At 43.8% G+C, this 20,083-nt stretch overlaps 1 protein-coding gene across 22 annotated transcripts in view; it reads left to right on the forward strand.

Moving 5' to 3' along the window:
* Window positions 1-20,083, forward strand: part of LMO7 (LIM domain 7) — a 480,465-nt gene that overhangs the window by 236,870 nt on the left and 223,512 nt on the right. The window lies entirely within an intron of this gene.

Raw genomic sequence — 20,083 nt, forward strand, 5'->3', positions numbered from 1 at the left:
GCTTTACACACTGCCTCTGAGATAAGCCTGACTGCTTGTGCCAAGCTACCAAGGGGGGTGAACAGGGCTTATTTTAGGAGTGTAAGTCCCTTACCGTGATTAGGAAGAAGGTTCCCTACTTGGACAGAGGAGCAAACAATTGCCAACTAGAGACCCCCATTTCTAACATATCCTTTCAGATTTAAAGGCATTGCCAGTGGCTTGGCAGTTCAGGTTGGACTGTTCCATAAGGCACAGGGTCAAGACTGATTTGCATATGGCTGTGTCTGAACTGGGGTGGCAAAGTGAGCTATAGAACGATGATGGATTCAACCCAGATCTGAGACTGGGGATGGGTGTCTGAAAAGTATCAGCGCTCCGTCCATCATCTCCTTGTGTTTGCATTGTTCGCCCTAAGTTGGCAGGGTAGCCCAGACGTGGGTCACTTGCTCACTTTACCACTGGATTCAAGCTAGCCTGGCTGATGAGGGCGGTTATCCCAAAACCGGTCCCAGGATGCTTGTTTCCGGTCCATGGAAGACATGGCTTGGCAGTTCGGGCAGGACTGTTGCCATGAGGCACAGGGGCAAGACTGATTTGCATACGGCTGTGTCTGAACTTGGTGGCGAAGTGAGCTAACGAACAATGATAGATTCAACCCAGATCTGTGACTGGGGGTGAGTGTCTGAAAAGTCTCAGCTCTCCGTCCATCATCTCCTTGTGTCCTCTTTGTGCCTGCTACAACTTCTTGCCCTTTAAAGCATGCTTGAATTCCTGTTGACCTAGCCAATGCAGGCTATTTGGGGTCTTTGGCCTCCATGGTTGATGTTGTGCCATACTGGAGTTAGACATGCAAATGTTTTGCACTTGATCGAGGTTCTTTCTGCTTCTTAAATACTAGCACAGCCTTGAGTTGCCCTCCTTAGGTCATTTTTTAGTGTACAATATGAAGACTGTATGTGGTCTTTGTGACTAGTAATTTATCAGTAGCAAAAAGCTTGCCCTCCAGCGTGTTCTCGACTCTGAGGGGCAGTGATTTCGAGTAGTCGAGGCCTAGAAAATTGGAACAGGTGTGAAGGTTGAGAATAGACATTATATATAATATAAACTTCAAAATAACAATGAAAATGGAATGTCCAGTCACAGGAAAAAGTAGTAACGATACTCCAAGTTTTGTTAATCAGTTAACATTTAAAGCAAATAGTGGCCACCCAATGAATCTAAAATTCACTATTTCTCAGGTATGACGTCCTATAGTTTTGTCTTCATTTTAAGTGTTTTGAGGTTCCGTTTGAGCGCTTGTCCCTGGTTTGGAGGTCTCCTGGGAGCATAGAACTTACATCAGTCTATGAATCTTAAACATTATGGATAGCTTCAGTGACCTAAAGATGTGCCCTGAGAATACCATGAAGTAATTCGTTATTGGAGGGGTGGGGGAACAAATCCTCACACAAATCTTACCTGCATTTCTGAGACAGATGTTTTAGGATTTAAGAGTCAATATCCAAATATTAAAACACTAGGGACCCTATGGTGTCATAGGATTGCCCTTTAACTATGTTTGGAAATGCAATTTTTTTAAATGTAACTGTGGGGTTGAGGGCTGTCTTCCTGTTGAGGGTTGGGGTGCCGGTGCCTTAAAACATGTTACATTGTAACTCCACCAGATCCATGGCTCTGGTTACCAGGGAAGTGGCTATTTTTATTGTAAGAGGATAGGTTGCATTTTGAACCCGAGAAGAATTGAGGGATGGGCTCACAGTGCACTAGACAAGATGAACCTGATCTATGAGTAATGGATTAAGCCAACACGGGAGTCTGCCTCATCCTGAACAACTGCAGAGCCTGGCGTGGGGGATCCCATCCCTAAGAGTAGTTCAGGGAGGGTTGTTCATGCAATCAGGACAAACTTAATATGGAGCCATAGCTCACACCATCAGCCTGGCAGTGGGCTAGTGTGTACCTGGAATGTTTAAAGCTGATTACTTGCCTTCTAATAAACAAATGCTGTTGTGGGGATGCGTGCTTGCCAGGCAGTCACCACTTCTGGCAGTATTTGGGCATTGGCTCAAGCTTGGGCCAGGCCTTGCCCCACCGTAGAGGAGAAAAATGCCTCATTTGCTACAGACATCCAAAAAGAAATCAAGGAATTTCACACAGATCTTGTAACGTTATTCATTGAGCTGAAGAGAGAGGTCTGTATTTTTATTTTATTATATACCCTGCAGTAGTTGGACAGGAAAGCCCAATCCCTCTCTGGATAATTATCACATTGATGTTGACCAATCAAATGTTAGCTGACTTTATATTATTTTACCAAGGAAGGAGGCGTTGTTGCTGTCCTACTCCAATCACAAGTTAGTTGTTGCCATCATGATGTGGCATCAAACTGGTATCATGCTGGGGAACTGCTTGAGAAGCATTTTTCACCCAAACCTCGCCAGAAAACTGTGCAAAGAAGGAATAAATAAATGAAGGTTGTTTCCCTGTGGGCAACATTCATCTCCTTTTGCCATCGTTTTCACAAGCCTCTGTTTTCGATCAAATACAACGCAAAGCAGAGTTCCCAATGGTGTTAAAAATTATTCTTTATCCGTTGCCCTCGTGTTTATAATCACTATTGGAATCCGAATCACTCCAGAGTTTGTGATCAGCCATGAGCGGGGACACCCAAATGTTGAAGTAAGAATCTCTGTATTTTTACTTGGGGGCAGCTGGTATTCTCCTGAAGCACTGCCACTCTGCACTGAAGAGAAGACAAAAGCAAGTCTTTCAATTCTTAAATTTGCCAACAAGACAGGAGCAGCGACCGCAGGCCTCCATTCACAGGCTCAACTGTCTTCCTTCTCGTTCCTAACATTCTGGAATTCCACAGTGGTGGAAGTTCCCTAGGGTCACGAGAAGCACAGTTAACTAACGGGCATGCAAAATCATAAATATACAACCCAACATGCACCCATCAAAAATCTATTGTAGCAGCCACCAACAGGAGTCTAAGGGAAGTCGACCTCAAGGTCAAAGGATAATGTGAGACTGTTCCTTGAGGAGTGACTTAGGAAACTCCTTAAATTAGGAACCCCTCTAGCATACACAAAAATTGATATTTGGAAGACAACAGAAAACTGTCGGGATTTGAAAATTAAAAGGAGCACCAGCCATTTATTTTTACACCAAAACACCATGATTTTGTTCGGTATTTTTCACACTGCAAATTATTAGTTGATAAGGACCTAGAAGCCTATCTCACAGACAATTCAGGCTTCATTCATTAGTGAAAATGAGTCGTTTCTTTTGGGGCCTGGTGTAGACAGCTGACAATGGAAACAGACATGCATTGATTTCTTGATGTCATTCGTGAAAGTGCTAGCTAATCGATGGGCGAGTTTGTATAGAGTTATGGAGATGGTTCAGCTCGTGAGTTATGGCTGTGCATTGGCAATAGGAAAAGCTCACTTCATTGAAGGGAGAGCTTCAAGCTCTACATCTCTACAAGCATTGGCAATGCCAATAAGTTTGGCTTTAAAGGAAAGGTTCATAGTAATGTGAAGCAATACAAGAAAATTGCATAAGAATGGACATGTATTTCCGTGGAAGCAAAGAACTGTGGAATAATATTGGTGTAGGTTAAAAAGGTCAGGTGACGCTATACTGTCTGGCCAGAACTAAAAATGGATGTAGGTTAATGACTGCCCTCCTCCCATCTTGATTGCAGCCATAGGAAAACAACATAAATTGTTTAGTTATCTAAGACATTTTAATAGCATTAGTGTCACATGTGCCCCTGAAAGCTCAAGCTTGGGCGGATGGATAAATAAACAAATTGACCTCTGCTGTGTGGAGGGCAAGCACCTTTCTGTCCAATCAAAAAAATGTACTCCTTGGTCTGAACATGTAGGTACAGCAAAAGCCCCTTTCCTGGTGATTGTCACAAAATTGTCTGGCGACAATTGCGCTATCAAGCCAGACCATAAATATTACCTTCTAAATAAAACCAAATCTTGCTTCATGTAGCACGTTCATTAGATGTTCAACTGAATAATGATAGTAGGTTTTAAGTTTATTTAGCTTGGGTAGAATTCTATGGAACAATACCCTAAAATACAATCAACAAACATTAAAAGGAAAATGCATAAAAATGCCACTAGTGTTAAAAAGTCGATAAATAAAAAACAGATACTCACAGAATAGGGGTAGAAGAATAATTTTATAAATTCAATGCGGGGATTAGATTAGCAATGTTAGGAGACAAAGTCGTAGATCACATTACCCTTCTCCTTTGAGGCCAATGTTTATATATCCTTCTCCTTTGAGGCCAATGTTTATATATCCTAAAAACATAAAATAAATAATAAAAATAGATGTTCAGAGTCTAAAAGTGGAACTCCTTGCTGGATTAAACATACTAGTATTGTAACTGCAGTCTAAGGATCATTATTCCTGTGTAGCAATAGGAATGGCCACTGCACTCTGACACGCTTCTCTGCCGCGCTGCGCTTCTCTGCCGCGCTGCGCTTCTCTGCCGCGCTGCGCTTCTCTGCCGCGCTGCGCTTCTCTGCCGCGCTGCGCTTCTCTGCCGCGCTGCGCTTCTCTGCCGCGCTGCGCTTCTCTGCCTCGCTGCGCTTCTCTGCCGCGCTGCGCTCTCTGCCGCGCTGCGCTCTCTGCCGCACTCTACATCTCCCCTTCACTCTACACCCCTCTACTCCACTCTACTATACTCCATTGTACTCTACACCACTGGAATCCCCTCTACACCGCTGCACTCTGCGCCGCTGCACTCTGCGCCGCTGCACTCTGCGCCGCTGCACTCTGCGCCGCTGCACTCTGCGCCGCTTGCACTCTGCGCCGCTTGCACTCTGCGCCGCTTGCACTCTGCGCCGCTTGCACTCTGCGCCGCTTGCACTCTGCGCCGCTTGCACTCTGCGCCGCTTGCACTCTGCGCCGCTTGCACTCTGCACCAGTTGCACTCTGCACCAGTTGCACTCTGCACCAGTTGCACTCTGCACCAGTTGCACTCTGCACCAGTTGCACTCTAGGCTGCTCTACTCTACTATACTCTACTCTTAAACACTCCACTCCACAATACTCCACTCCACAATACTCCACTCCACAATACTCCACTCCACAATACTCCACTCCACAATACTCCACTCCACAATACTCCACTCCACAATACTCCACTCCACAATACTCCACTCCACAATACTCCACTCCACAATACTCCACTCCACAATACTCCACTCCACAATACTCCACTCCACAATACTCCACTCCACAATACTCCACTCCACAATACTCCACTCCACAATACTCCACTCCACAATACTCCACTCCACAATACTCCACTCCACAATACTCCACTCCACAATACTCCACTCCACAATACTCCACTCCACAATACTCCACTCCACAATACTCCACTCCACAATACTCCACTCCACAATACTCCACTCCACAATACTCCACTCCACAATACTCCACTCCACAATACTCCACTCCACAATACTCCACTCCACAATACTCCACTCCACAATACTCCACTCCACAATACTCCACTCCACAATACTCCACTCCACAATACTCCACTCCACAATACTCCACTCCACAATACTCCACTCCACAATACTCCACTCCACAATACTCCACTCCACAATACTCCACTCCACAATACTCCACTCCACAATACTCCACTCCACAATACTCCACTCCACAATACTCCACTCCACAATACTCCACTCCACAATACTCCACTCCACAATACTCCACTCCACAATACTCCACTCCACAATACTCCACTCCACAATACTCCACTCCACAATACTCCACTCCACAATACTCCACTCCACAATACTCCACTCCACAATACTCCACTCCACAATACTCCACTCCACAATACTCCACTCCACAATACTCCACTCCACAATACTCCACTCCACAATACTCCACTCCACAATACTCCACTCCACAATACTCACCTTCATTAAACTCTGCTTCACTGACACTCTACTGCACCCTATGCCTCTCCACTCTACAGCACTCTACCCCACACCATTCGACGACCCTACTCCATTCTACGAAACTCTATGCAACTCCCTCTGTGCCACATAACTCCACTCTATTCTATGACACAACTCCACTTTACTCTATGCCACTCCGCTTTCTCACTCTGCCACTCCATGTCACTACACTCTGAAAATGTACTCCGCCCTGTGCCACTCTACTCTGCAGCACTCTACTCTATGCAACACCATCTATGCCACTCCACTCTGTACCACCCCACGGTACTCTGCCACTCCACTCTACAACACTGTACACAACTCTACGCCTCTCAACTTTACGCCCTTCCGTTTGGACACTCCACTTCCTCCCTCCATGACACTCAACACAGTACTCTACTCCATGACACTGCACTTCACTCTTCTCCACGCCACTGAATTCTACTGTACACCATTCCACTCGACTCCATAACACTCCACTCTACTCCACTTTGCGACACTCCTCGCCACTCTCCTTTACCCCACTAACTTTTACATATGCTGAACAGCAGCCACTCTGGTATCCAACATTGCTGAAACATATTGGCAAAGCATAGTCAAGACCTATTGGCTTTGGTAGTGCTTGTCAGCTGGGTGAGTTCCTTTCACGTGCCCACCATAAAAAGTACTTAATACTACTAACGTAAAAGATGGGACTAAGTGCATATTTGGGGCCTGAAACAATCTGTAACTGCAAACACTGCATTTTGGGATGAATACCTTATACAAAATTCCCTTTCCTGTTCTGATTTAAATATAGTAATCTGATCAATCCGCCATACTGGCAATTCCTCCTGCTAAATTCCACCTAGATCTTGGTTCTGTCGATAGATTTTTTCAGTACTGCAGTTCAATTAAGATTTATAAAACAACTTGCCAATTATGCCATTCATCCAAGTTTGCTTCAGATTTCAACTCGGGGTAATATAGCATGCAGAGATAGATTTTCTGTCTTCGCATGCCTAAGGCAACGCACATTTTTTTTTTTATTTCTCTCTGATTTGGAATATTGTGGACACCAGTAAGTTTATATAAAGCAAAACTAAATTCAATGAGCTTTGGTGCATACATTTTTTGATTGCTGAAAAATAAATATCGTCTGGAAAACTAGTCGAGATAAAATTGAAGCTGTTTTGAAGTACTTGACATACAATCTTTGGGGGATTTGGATCCATAAATTTCACTTTTGCTAAAGATGCAAGTAAACTTTTTGATATGTAGTCTGTAGCATGTGTAAGTACAATAAAACACAATGAGAAAGACTCGAATATCCTTCCATTGAAATTGCAATATATGTTATATGATATACATTGTTTGGAAAGAAGCTCTGCATTCGCCAGATAAAATTCAGAGAGATAAAACATGGTAATAGCTTCATCGTAAACATTTATCTTGCAGTAATAAGGAATACCAAGTACTTAAACCTCCTTAAATACACTTGACTGTTTCGAGATGAAATGTACTCTAGCCTCCCATTTCAGTCCATGAGCATTTATTATTGTGGATTGTACCCCGCACTTCTATTCTCTATTTGTGTATTTTCTGTGTGCCCCTTTGTTTCCTTCATTTGTGCTTCATCTTTGATAATGATAACCTGCTTTTTAATACATAAAGTGATATTTTTTAGTAGTTCATTGTATTCTTATGTAATGTATTATTTAACTGCATTGGCTGCATTTTCTGTTTTAAGAAAAGTTAAGGCAAAATTAGTTTACAGAGAGGTGTTATTGCTTAATGCGATAAGGTGGGTAAAGAGATGTATCTGTGCTAAAAGGGGCAAACAGATTTCTAGTACTCTTCCACCCCCACCACAGTTGCATACGGGTACCTGTAATTTCGGCGCAGGGGGACCCCACAGACGAGACCTTTCAGTGTAGAGCACTTCATGTTAGAGAGGCTGCAACTACACTTAAACATGTTCTCGGGAAGAGCTGTTTAGCGTCTTCGACCTAGGCCAGGTTATATCAAGTATATACACAGTAAGTAAAGAAAAAAAAAAAAAATAATCTAACTTTGATTGTTGTAATAATGTTGACTATAATATATTGAAATTGGACTTTGCCCTATTACGCTTAATGCGGGACTGCTTTGGAGTTTGTGTATTTACCTGGCAACAGGTATATCGTTTTAAGGTATGCGTTTTTAATTTTCAAAGCATGTGGCGTGTAGCAACCTTTGGCACTTTGAGATTAAGGCAACCTAGCCTTATAAGGAAAACTATGACAGTCATGTAGCAAAGGTGCTACACACCCTGTAGAGCTATGCACAGCAAGGATGGGTCCCATTGTTGTGTTGTCTTTTTTTTGTGGTTTTGCATACTCCCAGAGGCAAAGTCCTCTGCGAGTCTCTGGCGCATAAATACACCCTGTCGTATCTGGTCATAACTTCATAGAAAAAATTAACCCATAATGCAACCTTAGCACACTCAAAGGAATGTAGATGACCACGTACATGAACATTAATTATGGCTATTTGTTACCTGGACCACACTGTGACATTTAAACCCCCCAGTGTAGTTAATTAAGAGAATTCCACAGTTTTTGCCTAAAATCAAAATTGAGTAATAAAACTGTATTTTAATAAGAAAAAGTGTAAGAGCTTGTGTTAAGAGTTGTAAGTACGTGGCCAAGTGTAACTACGTGGTCAAATTTATTTGGCCATACAGTTAAAAGGAAATAAGCTTATACTTTACCTTATAGAAAGGCCTCCACTTTATTTATACTAGGGATCAAAGACACCACCACACCAACTCGCTTAAACAGTGCTTTGAAAGTCCGTGCCCTCAATGCATGTATCAATCATATGTTTTTTGTGCCATTACTATATGCCATAGGTGTAAGTCGACTTGTGCTTTGCAGATGTTCTTCGCTTTGTCAAGACTACAGCATTATTGTACTACCAAATTTCTTATTAGTATTCTTTGATGAGTGACCAATCCCAGGCATGTTTGAATCCATGTCTAGGGTCCTTTAGAAGCATCCATTTCGATGCTTATGCCTGAGGAGCCTCAAATAAACCCGGTCTCTGAGGCTGAGAGTGCCAAAGCGATAAATGATTTCTCATAAAGGACAGGAATTGATCAGCCCATAAAGAATGCCAGTTAGATTAAAACTTTGATTGCACACTGTTGTGGTAAACTTAATAAGTGAAGATTTCTGAAACACATAGGCTGATACCCATAATGTATAAACAATTAAATTATTTGTATTGTTAAATGTATTGAGGAGGATTTCTTTGAAAGCAATGATCTTTCAGAGAAGAGGTGGGTTGGTGCCTCTAATCTCTTGCTTGAAATATTTTCTATTGGGACTGTAGTGTCCATCGAGAACCCCCAAAAGTTCTGGGCAACTACCTCTGTAAGCCTCATATTTAGTGGATTCTGCTTGACGTCTGTTTATTTTGATGCACTTTCATCCTTTTGTCAATTTATTTTAGGTGCTATGTTGGTACTGCTGCTCTCTGTATACAATGACAACGTTGGTGGGCCAGTCTCCGTCTTGGTGATTGGTACTTGCAATGCTTCCAGATTCACTTTTGACTTTAAAATCTCGATTTTGACTTTACAGTTCTGGAAAGAATCAAGAGTGGCCCATGTTTCAGATTGCAACTTTTTGTCTAAGACACAGTTTTCAGGAATCATTTCTGACTTAAGTGTAGGGACTGTACACCTTAGCAGGATCTCTTCAAGTTATAAGGTGAGAAAAATGATTCCAGTGAGTCCACGTTAACTGATGAGCAAGAGCTCTGCATCTCCCTGTGAGATCTACTGAAAATAAGACTTCAAGCAGTGGATGCAAAGTCTCATGCTCTGTACTAGTTTTGAAAGTTTTTTCTGGATGCGCTTTTCGTATCGACTCCATCCAGTTTACTGAAGTAGCAGTTGAAGCGGGTGCTTCTGTTGCCGGGTTTGATGCTTTTCTGGGTGTAGCGATCTTGCCTTTTAGAAGGCTTCCAGATCTTGTGGTCATGTTGGTTGTTATTGTGCCAGAAATATTGCCCCATGACTTGGTGTTTCGGGGGCTGGCCTGGAGGGGGAGACGTCAGGGGTCAAACAGAGGTGTTTTTTCTCTTCTCATCTGTGTCAGATTTCATCTAGGGTCAATCACTTAGTTGCATACCTTATTTGACCTTTCCTTGCTAATTGTATCATTTGAGTGTTCGGAGTCTATCTTGTTTTCTTTTTTTTTTCTTTTTTCTTTTTTTTTTAAATTTCCGTGCATTTGTTGAGTTATTTTCCTCTCCATTGTCCTCAATTTTAACCCATGATGTCAATCATCACAGTATCCCCTTTTTTTTCTTATAGTTAACCCTCATGCTCACCAAACAACTGTAGAAAACAGCAGCATACTACGCAGCAGTGTACAAAGATTAAGAAAAGGAGGGCTCCAAAATTAAGGAAGTGGGGAGCTTGAAAAAAAGTGATAGGGCATTCAATGACACTAAAAATATGAGAATCTGCTTGCATATAAAGTTACTTGTAAGTGCCACTTCATAATATGAGTTATATTGTTAAATGCAGTACTCCTGGTTGAGTGAGGCACACACAGGGCCGGCTTTCAGGCGGTGCGACCGGTGCCACCGCACCGGGTGCGGACTATACATGGGGGCGCCTGTTTCCTTAAAAGCACATGCTTCTGCGTTCTTGGTCTCAAGCAATTTTCAGTCAACAATTAAAATGTCAAGAAAACTCCAGTGATTAATGTTCTTCCAGGCAAGATCGAAGTTTTGTCTTAGTAGAAGTCTTGACTCCTGGAAGTTTAGAAGGTAGCGCAGAGGGTTAATATGCCTGCTGCAAAAAACATGTACCATGCAGATAAAGTAAATATAATTTTAACAGGTCAGTGGGTTACTGCTTTTGACAGAGACTTCCTTTTGTTAGTTTCAGTTTACAGTGAGCTATTAACTGTCATTAAAGACCTGCGTGCAGACTTCAAGGTAAAAATTAGAGCATGGATTTCCCCCCCAGACTTCCATTATTGTAATGTTGCAAAAAGGGTTCATTTTGGGTACAGATCAGTTCTTGCTATTAACGAGAGCCCCAATCCATTGTGTTACATTTTAAATTCAGAGTTTGTCCTTCTTCAGACCAAGTACTCTTCAACAACATTTACTATACACTGATTTACAGACCTACGATTGATTGTCTCTGTGTGATGCGTGTGTTAATTAAAATGCTTTGACGCCCTTCACTTATATGAGTGACGCTATATAATTAATTAAATGCATCTGAGAAAGAGGTTATGGAAACTGTTAAAGGGTGGTAGTGAGGGTATCCGTGACTGAGGTGGTCGTTGGGGGCGCCAAAAAACGTTGTCGCACTGGGCGCCACCAGTGCTAAAGCCGGCCCTGGGCACACACATCTATGCACCTCGTAAAGCTGTTCAGAGTTTAAAGTTTACAGTGTACTGGGGCCTTGCCTTTAAGGGTCCTGTTAGCCATCTTGAATTTGACATGGCCGCGTTCGATAGTTGCATTCTACCCATGCCTTCACCTTTATTCTATTTTCATTCATCCTGTTCGATTTTACATCTATCTGCATCTTATTTTTCTCTGTCTTTTGCAACATCAAAGTATAAAAAGTTTGGATGGCAATGATGTGCTGCAAGATCCATCGATTGAGAAGTCATCTCTTCTCTGTTCTTCGTCATAAAAAAAAAATCCAAACAACTTCTTTCAGTTTTCTGGAGGACTTGGTGGTATTCGAGGCAGAGATTCACAACCACAAGACCCAACATGTCTCAGCTGGTTTTGAAATAAGTCATACACCAAAGATCTCCTTATTGCGGCACCACAGCTGAGGCGCAATCTCAAATCAGTATCCTAAAGTTACAGAATCCTTAACATTAACCACTGAGTCTCTTCGTTCAACCTACAATCAATCTTTGGTCTAAGCATCTACTGCACCTGCTTGCCTCTTGTTCAAATTTCTGCCTCTTTCATCTCTTGTGCAAGACAGTTGCCTTCTGAGTCCTGAGATAGCGTCTACAGGCAGCCTTAAGTGCCCTTTATTCATGACTCAGTGCTCTGTTGACACTGGTATCCTACTAGACAGGGCCCTCTCTCCGAGGGGCCATCTCGGCTGCGAGGATACAGACCACGCCACATTGTCAGGGGATTTCCTTCTGTCAAAGATGATATTGGGATCCCGAGGAACAGGCGAAATAAAGGCCAGATTGATCTCCTGGAATTAATCTCACTTCAGCAGAGCCAGCACCGCTTTCCGCTGCACCCACCTGTATGCAGTTGTTTCAGTTCAATTTTTACCCCTCTCTATATAATGGTTCTGGACTTTTCCAAACATTTTCTTAGGATGCCTTCCGTCCGGTCCGAGAGCAGCCCTTTGTAAGAGCTGCCTGCCTGGTCCTCTTTCAGGAAATGCCCCATCTTTGACAAAGTCTAAACTTGGTCCACTCAATATGTGTAACCCTTCCTTATTGTTATCTGTGATGTCTCGGACGTTCATAGAAATTAGTGATGAGGGCTTTAAGTTCACACAACTTTACTTTGCATCTTGAGAGATATTGTAATTTAGTCCTGGTTCTGCTACAATATAGAGTTTTAGATAGCGCTAAACTCCTCCTAAAGTCCCTATCCATTTTTGTGCTTTCCAATTTTAACTGGTTTCAACAGTCTCAGATTGCCAGTCTCGAAATTCCTATTGTTAAACTGTTTAAAACGAAATATCTAGCTATCCATATACGAGTCTTTTCATACTGAAGATACTTGTCGTCTAAGAAAGCTGTCAAAGTATCCTAAAAGGTCATATCCACCATAGAATTCTACAAGAACACCGATCTCAAGCCTCTTTCATCTTCGCTGATCTCACTGTGGCAAAAAAAACGTAATGTTCCCGTCTGTACTGTAGCTCACTCGAGCTTCTCATGTGATTTGAAAAGATTCACTGACCCAGGGGATCTCGGCTGCATCTCAGATTGAGCCCTGGCTCTCCTTGCTGCCCCTTAGTGTCACTGCTGCCTCTGGATTCCTCAGTAGTGTAAATCTGTGATGGCAAGAAGCTAGGGATCCTTGCAGAGACAATTCACTGCCTCATGGAGTGAGGCTCTTTGCCTATACGAGCATTAACATGATGGTTGCCCCCAGTGTTCGCTCACATCATTAGTTTACGATGTGTTTGCGGCTTTCTCTTATTCCATGCTCACTATACTGCTCTCCAGTTAGGTGTTACTTTAGCTGTGGTAGCTCACTCCAGGAGCTGATGGACCCGACCTTCAGGGGACTCCGATTTCTGTTGGCGACAATGTGGAATTGCACCAACCGCGTCAGGTTTTGGTGCCATATTCAGATTTTTCAGATAGCGAGGATAAAGGCAGGTTCCTTTGAACAGTCTTGGTGGGAGCGCCGACTCTTACACCCGAACTCTAAGGGATGGCAGCTATCCTAAGTGCAGGCTACACCCACCTAATTTAATTTGAGAGATAATTGGAATGGTACACCCCACTAGTTGAGTTCATTAAAACTTATGTCATTTCGAAGTAGTGCTGCAGTTGGTGCAATCATATGGAGTGAGCTCATTTATCTTTTTTTTTTATTTGCTAGTTAAAATTGATCCAACAAATATCTATAGGTTTTGTAAAAGTGGAAGAGCCTGTCCAGTTTAGAATCCCTTTTCCTACCTTTCTCGTTTAGATCAGTCTCCAGTCATCTATATGAATTTTAATTTCATAGAGTTCATTAATTGCCTAATTGATTCTCTTAACAAGTGAACTCTGCTTACTTATCGGTACTTGTTTTTTCACTTTTTTTAAGGTGTTATTTTTATATAACCTTTTCCAAATATATAGGAGGAGAAAAGAAAGACTGTATTACTGATATCTTTAGTCCGAGGATCCATGCTGGACATTCTGTGCAGTGATGCCGCAATCAAATGTAGCCAAAGCCCTGAACTTGCATGTGCTTTGAGTTTTTTCCTTACGGTTGTTAATTTATTGTAGCTCACACCTTTTTCACTTGACCTGCTTTCGGTTTAATGGTTGGAAAGCTCACTTGCTGTTTTTCCACACCTGCAGTCTTATCATTGTAATCTGTACATTGGACTAAACCACAAGATTTTTTCACAGGGTGGAGGACCATACAAGCAAACATTGTGGTTGCAGCTGAAATCCACTACTGCTGCTGGTGTCCTTTGTCCAACATGTCATCTCAAAATAGCAGCTTTGGACCTGGATGTCCAGTTAGGTCCAGAAGTTCTAGATCTGTGACAGATTTTTAGGGTGACCACATAAACATTTACGCACAGTGACTCTCAAACCAACTCCTTGACATAGTTGGTAGTTATCCTGAAAATGCAGCTTAGATCCGTCTCTCCTAGGGCCACGACGAACGCTAGTTGTCCATCAACTTAAACAATGAACCCTGTGTAAATAAAGTTGTTAGGTTGCTTGCTTTGGGGCACCCTTGGAAAATGGGGGGAGTTTCTAAAATACCAAGTTTGTCCGTACCAAATGTAAAAAAAAAAGAAATGTTTATTGAATTTTGTCAGAGTAACATAGGCTATGCTTTTTTGACATATAAGAATACAATACACAGGAGTAGGAGCCCTCCAGGGCGGTCAGCTAGCCACATTCAGCCCACTAGAATAGGCTCGACGGAAGAAATCGAGAATAGAAAAAGAAACCATATAACTCCAGTGTCATCATGGGCCCCCAGTAGGTGCGGGTGGAAAACACAGGAATAATAATTTTTACAATACCTATATGTGGGGTGGGAGAGGGGGAGAGAGAAGAGGAAGGCGCAACCACGGAAAGAAGGGGGGACACTCATCAAACCCATCAAATGTTGAACGTACATTTGTTACAGATGTGTCGTAGCTCATGTGCCACTGACCTCCGCATCTCCTACGTGGGCCCCCCGGTCATGGACGGCCACGGGGTGAGAGTGTGTGCCAGTGGGTCCCGTGAACTGGTCAGGGGCTGGTTAAACCGAAGTCAGCATGGGCTGGTCACCAGCTTCTCCCTCACATAAACGGCCATCGGAGTCCTCTTCCCCGTCAATATCATGGTCTTTCAGTTTCGTGATCATATTACCCCAGATCTCAAGGTCCCGCTCTGCATTTTCGTCTGTCTGTAACAAATGTTACTGTAAAAATCAAACGTATCCTTTCTTGTGATTGAAGGAGGCGCCATGGCCCATCTCGCTGTTACTCTGGCTGTGAACGGATTGGTCCTCTGATGCTGTAGAGAGCCTTCGTTTGTCCTCTGTACACCGTCCTGTGTGATGATTCTATGGACTTTGGGACTTAATTGCCTTGAGACCTGATCATAAAAATCCTCCAACTGCTTGAGGTCATTTGATTGGAAGCACATTACAGGACAAATTGTGTCCCGCTTCCATATTGATCGACCGCCAATCCGGTGTAAGGGGGATACAGCATGCATGCGTGTATGGTCCCACCACTCCCTTGTGTGTGTGTGTGGGTTTAAAGCGTACAAAAGCCATACTTGGGAAATAATAATCACACGTGGCCTTTTGTTGCGTGTAATGTAACTCTTAAACTGGGTGACCCCAGCATTCAACAGAGGGATGACCGACAACCCCCCCAGACCCTTACTGGTGAGTAGTTTCACTTTACCAACCTTGATTGATTGAAGTTTCTAACCAATCTATTTTGAAAACAGAAAAAGAGGCGCCTGCACATAAAGCGTCTTTGCCTTATTGGTTCTGCTTTGTCAGCTGGGGTGATCCCTGTTAGAACTGTGGCCTGGCCCTGCAGACGAAGACCGTAGAGCGCGCATTCTGCCATCGTGGACAACACAGGTAGAGCTGGAAACTGGGGTTCCTGAGGTGACTTCTGATTGGTTACCTCTCGTGCTCTCCCCTCATGAGGCAATTCATGGCCTGCTCCCTGCCTGTGTGGTACAGAAGCTGCACCTTTTCAAACGTGAGATACTCGCCCACTCTCACCACACACGTTCACTCCGGAGTTGATGCACTCTTACATAAAGAGGGCAGACACTTCCCTCCCAGTGTAATTAGGACGCACCCAAGCACCGACGAGAGCAAACATTAACGTGTTACTCGTCTCAATATGAGAACTATAGGCTTGTGTAATAGCGCCTAAAACGTTCCCCTCTGTGATTGCAGGTTGCAATTTCATATTCCTGTGTGGGATATTTTTAATCTGGCAAATTATTTTCGGCTTTAGTCTGATACCCGTTGTACGCGTGTAGGGCGAATGAGATGTCATTATAATAAATAACATCCTTTGAGGCAAATTAACTTCACTTAACTTGCAGGTGACCCCCTAATTTAACAACTACTAGAGCCTTGGAATTATTGTGCTTTCATACAGCCCAGCCGTACCCCTCTTTCCACCCTCTATTCACCAAATTGTAAGCGACTGTGAGCATTACCCAGAAGCCACCCACGTGAGTGCCGTCTATGGCTAGAGGCAGGACTTTGAGTGGGCCGGGTCTGAGCACTGGCATTTATTTTCAGGGGGCCTCGAAACTGGTCTCTATCTGGCTCTATTTTCGGGCCTCGCAAAGGTAGTCAGTTTTCTTTTTTTTTTTCTTGGACTCCACTCATCGATGTGCACATGCTCATTTTGCTCACTACTGACTAGTGGAGGTCAAGGCATGACGTCATGCCAGGTGAGCTGCGTTGTAGGAGGAAGGGAAATCCTTTAAAGAGAGCCATTTTCTCTCAGGATTTCCCTTCTCTTTTTGCAGTTAGTAAGAACCATTGACCAAGTCAATAGTCCTGGCTTGTAGGAATGATGTTACTTGTATCATATATCTGGATGCAATGACAGAAACAGCAAATACAAGTCCAGCGGCACACTATGCTAATTACAGATTTTTGGCTTAGGTGGTATTAAGCCACACCCTTAATTACATAGGCCATGCCCTTTCGAGAGTCTCCCCCCCTCCCCCCCCCAGTTTTTTATCCCACTTAAATACTTAAATCCCTGGCGAGAGGGGACTGGTAAAAGACATCACGCTTGCCTTGCCACCATTTTCTATCCACAGCCTGTGGCCTCTGCTCCGTATATCAACAGTACATCGTGTGCCATGTATTGCTGAGTCACTCAGATCAGAGTGGGAGCAGATCAGCTACCTTTCCCAGGCAGGTGTAACATTCAGCTTCCCCGTCCTCCCCTCCCCACAGTCATGTCAGTGAGCGTTTGAACATAACATGCACATTTATAATGTCTGTTGAGGGTGGGAGTACCAATTTCAAGTATTAAATTATCCTTTAGGAGTGTGAGTTATGCAGTTACTGGACCATTTCTGCATATATAAGATTCTGAATCCATACATAAATACAATCAATGTAACTTATAGTTCCAAACCGAGGTGTACACCATTTGGCTGGTCGTAACCTCTTATGTACGAGGTGACAACGTCCGAGTTGAACTTCAGATTTGAAGGGGAACATCCAGAGCACCTTTCCCCATCATTCTGCCTTATTCCTGGAGCTTTAAGTGGGATAGAGGCTGCTAGGCCTGAAAACTGGCAAAGCAAAAAATGGATATTAAAGGCCCTATGAGTTCACTACTTCATTCCTTCACTAGCTGAAATGAAAAACAGTAGCCCTCAGCCTGTCACATGCCAAAGCCCAGAGATGCAACTCGTCACTGGAGGTCCTTTTAGCAACGTGTGAACGAATCCAGAGTGGTGGCTTTGTTTTGGGTTTTTGGATTTTCCCGCTCTTGTGTAGCTATGATATTCCCTTCCAGTGAAATGAGGGAGCCAGAAGCACATCATTGGTGTACCCGGGGGTGAGGGATGGGCAAGAGAACTAGTGAGATATGCCTTTTGTCTACAGGGCTTCTTCCTTCATCCTAACCTCCGTGATGATCTTCTCTGACATTCTACGGTGTTTTTCTTTTCCCCCATACCCTTATCCATTTTCATAGCAGCCATCTTCCCACTCTCAGCAGCTTACAGTTACTTGAAGGCTTTGTTGGCGCCTCCTCCTGCCTATAATTCTTCATCGCCTGAGTTATGGAGGCATGGACCAGAGTTTTGGGCAGAATAGCTGTGCTGTGTACAAGATGCATAGCACCAGGATGTGTGTAGGCTAGTATTTGCGTGCACTGACTGGCTGGCGATTTCTTCAAGCTAGGGTTTGAGTCTGCTCAGTACCTGAATTATTAGATGTTGATAGAAGTCTTTAAGGTAAAGAGGTATTAACAGGGCCAAGCTTTTTTTTAAGTCAGTCTATTGCATTGAACACAAAGGGTCTGTATTGTGGTCCAGTATAATTTATGGGTATGCGCCATGCGAGTGGAGCTTATGTGCTAGGGTCTTTGGAGAGCAGGGTTTAGGTCTTGACTTGGGAGAATGGAGAGTGTTCTTCGGCTCTGTGAGTTCAGCATGTATTGGCAGTTTTATACTTTTACCCATATTTACAGCTACCATTATGTTTCAGTAAAGAGAGAACTTGTCACATACTGGTGCTTCTGATGGATATTTCTAAAAGCAGATTCCTCACCTTTTAAATATTCGCCAGGCGTCAGACTGGGTCCAGAAATTTTCAAGCAGTACCAGTAGGTGAAGTGCCAGTAAGTGGCATCATGCGGCTCTGCACCAACAGCACTCCACTGCGGAAGTGGCATATAAGCAGCAACCATCTACGTTAATTATACATCGGCAAGCATTGGAAGACTCCACACCATGATCAGTGGAGGTGAAAAAAAAAAATCCCGTTGCCGAAGTAGTTCTCCTGGCAGATCTTCATCACGATCGAAAACCTCGGGTAAGTTAAAAAAGAATCCTAAAAAGTGCAGGAGGGACTCTGCCACTTTCGCTCCACTCGAATTCCATAAAAGGATGAGGTAGTCATTGTACCTCTCGGGCCCACTCTTGAACTCTATCTCCTTCAGAGCCAATTCAAAATCGTGTTTAAACACACTTGCATTTCTGGGTCAATTGGCAGCGCTGCAACGAATCCAAGGATTTTGTACGGTCATGATGTCTTTTCGACATTTTACTGGCTCCCTTTTGTTGGCCTACGAGCCCCAAGGAACCACAAAGTCCTCCATCTGGAGCACTACCAGTGCATCCGGCCTCCGTGCCAGCTGGAAGCTCTGGACCGGATACAGGCTCTGCACTGGCTTCAGCGCCGACTTCGATCCCGGCACCATGACCTGCTTCAGACCATTGAGCCTTAAACCAGATGCCGGCGACTGCGGGCAGTGAAGCACAACCAATACTCTTGTCTGACTCTGAGCCTACTTCAACCAAAGCTGTACTTTACTGGGCTGTAGCCTTCCTGCAGCCCATTGGAATCTGATGCATTGCCCTTGCATCAAGAGAGAGCTCAGGTGCGCCATCACCTATTGGGTACGGATTCAGACAGTGACCAATGAGAGGATAAATTAGTGCCCCATTGCACACATAGTAAATGGTATGAGGAACTACAGGATACCTGTAGCCTAGGTACTTCTCCAGACACTGGCCTAGTCTTCACTCTCCCTCGATCCTATCACTCAGGACAGCGCCTCCTTGGAGGTGGTAATGCGGAAGTGGTCCCCACCATGGAGGTAAAAACACAATGTCCTCACAGAGGTTCTCCAACCTGGACATTTAAATACAGAGTCTCTTTGGCCTTTCAATGAGGCCTTGACGAATACCTGACTTTGGGCATGGGGCCCCCGATAAACCGACAGCCAGCTAGGTGGCATTGCTCGACTCCAGGCAACCCAGTATTCCTGATGCTGTCAACACCAGAGATCTTGGAGTTTCAGGCATCCACCAGCAAAGTCAACCCTAATGCTTTTCCTATTACTCCACTGGACTAGGAATCTAAGCTCATCAAAAAATTTGGCAAGCGAGAGGCTTCCTCCTCCACCAGCCTTGTCTTGTGCCCAGGTTATTGGCTTGGCAGCTATTCCCATTTACTTTGCAACTCTGTTGCCCAGGTTTTATCTGCTGTACCCGAGGACTTGAGTCCTGTCCTCACACAGGCCCTTAAGGATGACCATGATGCGGCAAAATTCACCATCCGATGTGGGCTGAATTTTACAGCCTGCACTATCTGGGCGATTTTGCACTAGTATGTCGCTCAGGTGTCATGACATTCACGGGCTTCTCTGGAGACATCCAACC

The sequence above is a fragment of the Triturus cristatus genome, chromosome 8, assembly GCF_964204655.1.
Source record: "Triturus cristatus chromosome 8, aTriCri1.1, whole genome shotgun sequence".
In the NCBI taxonomy this organism is placed as follows: Eukaryota; Metazoa; Chordata; class Amphibia; order Caudata; family Salamandridae; genus Triturus; species Triturus cristatus.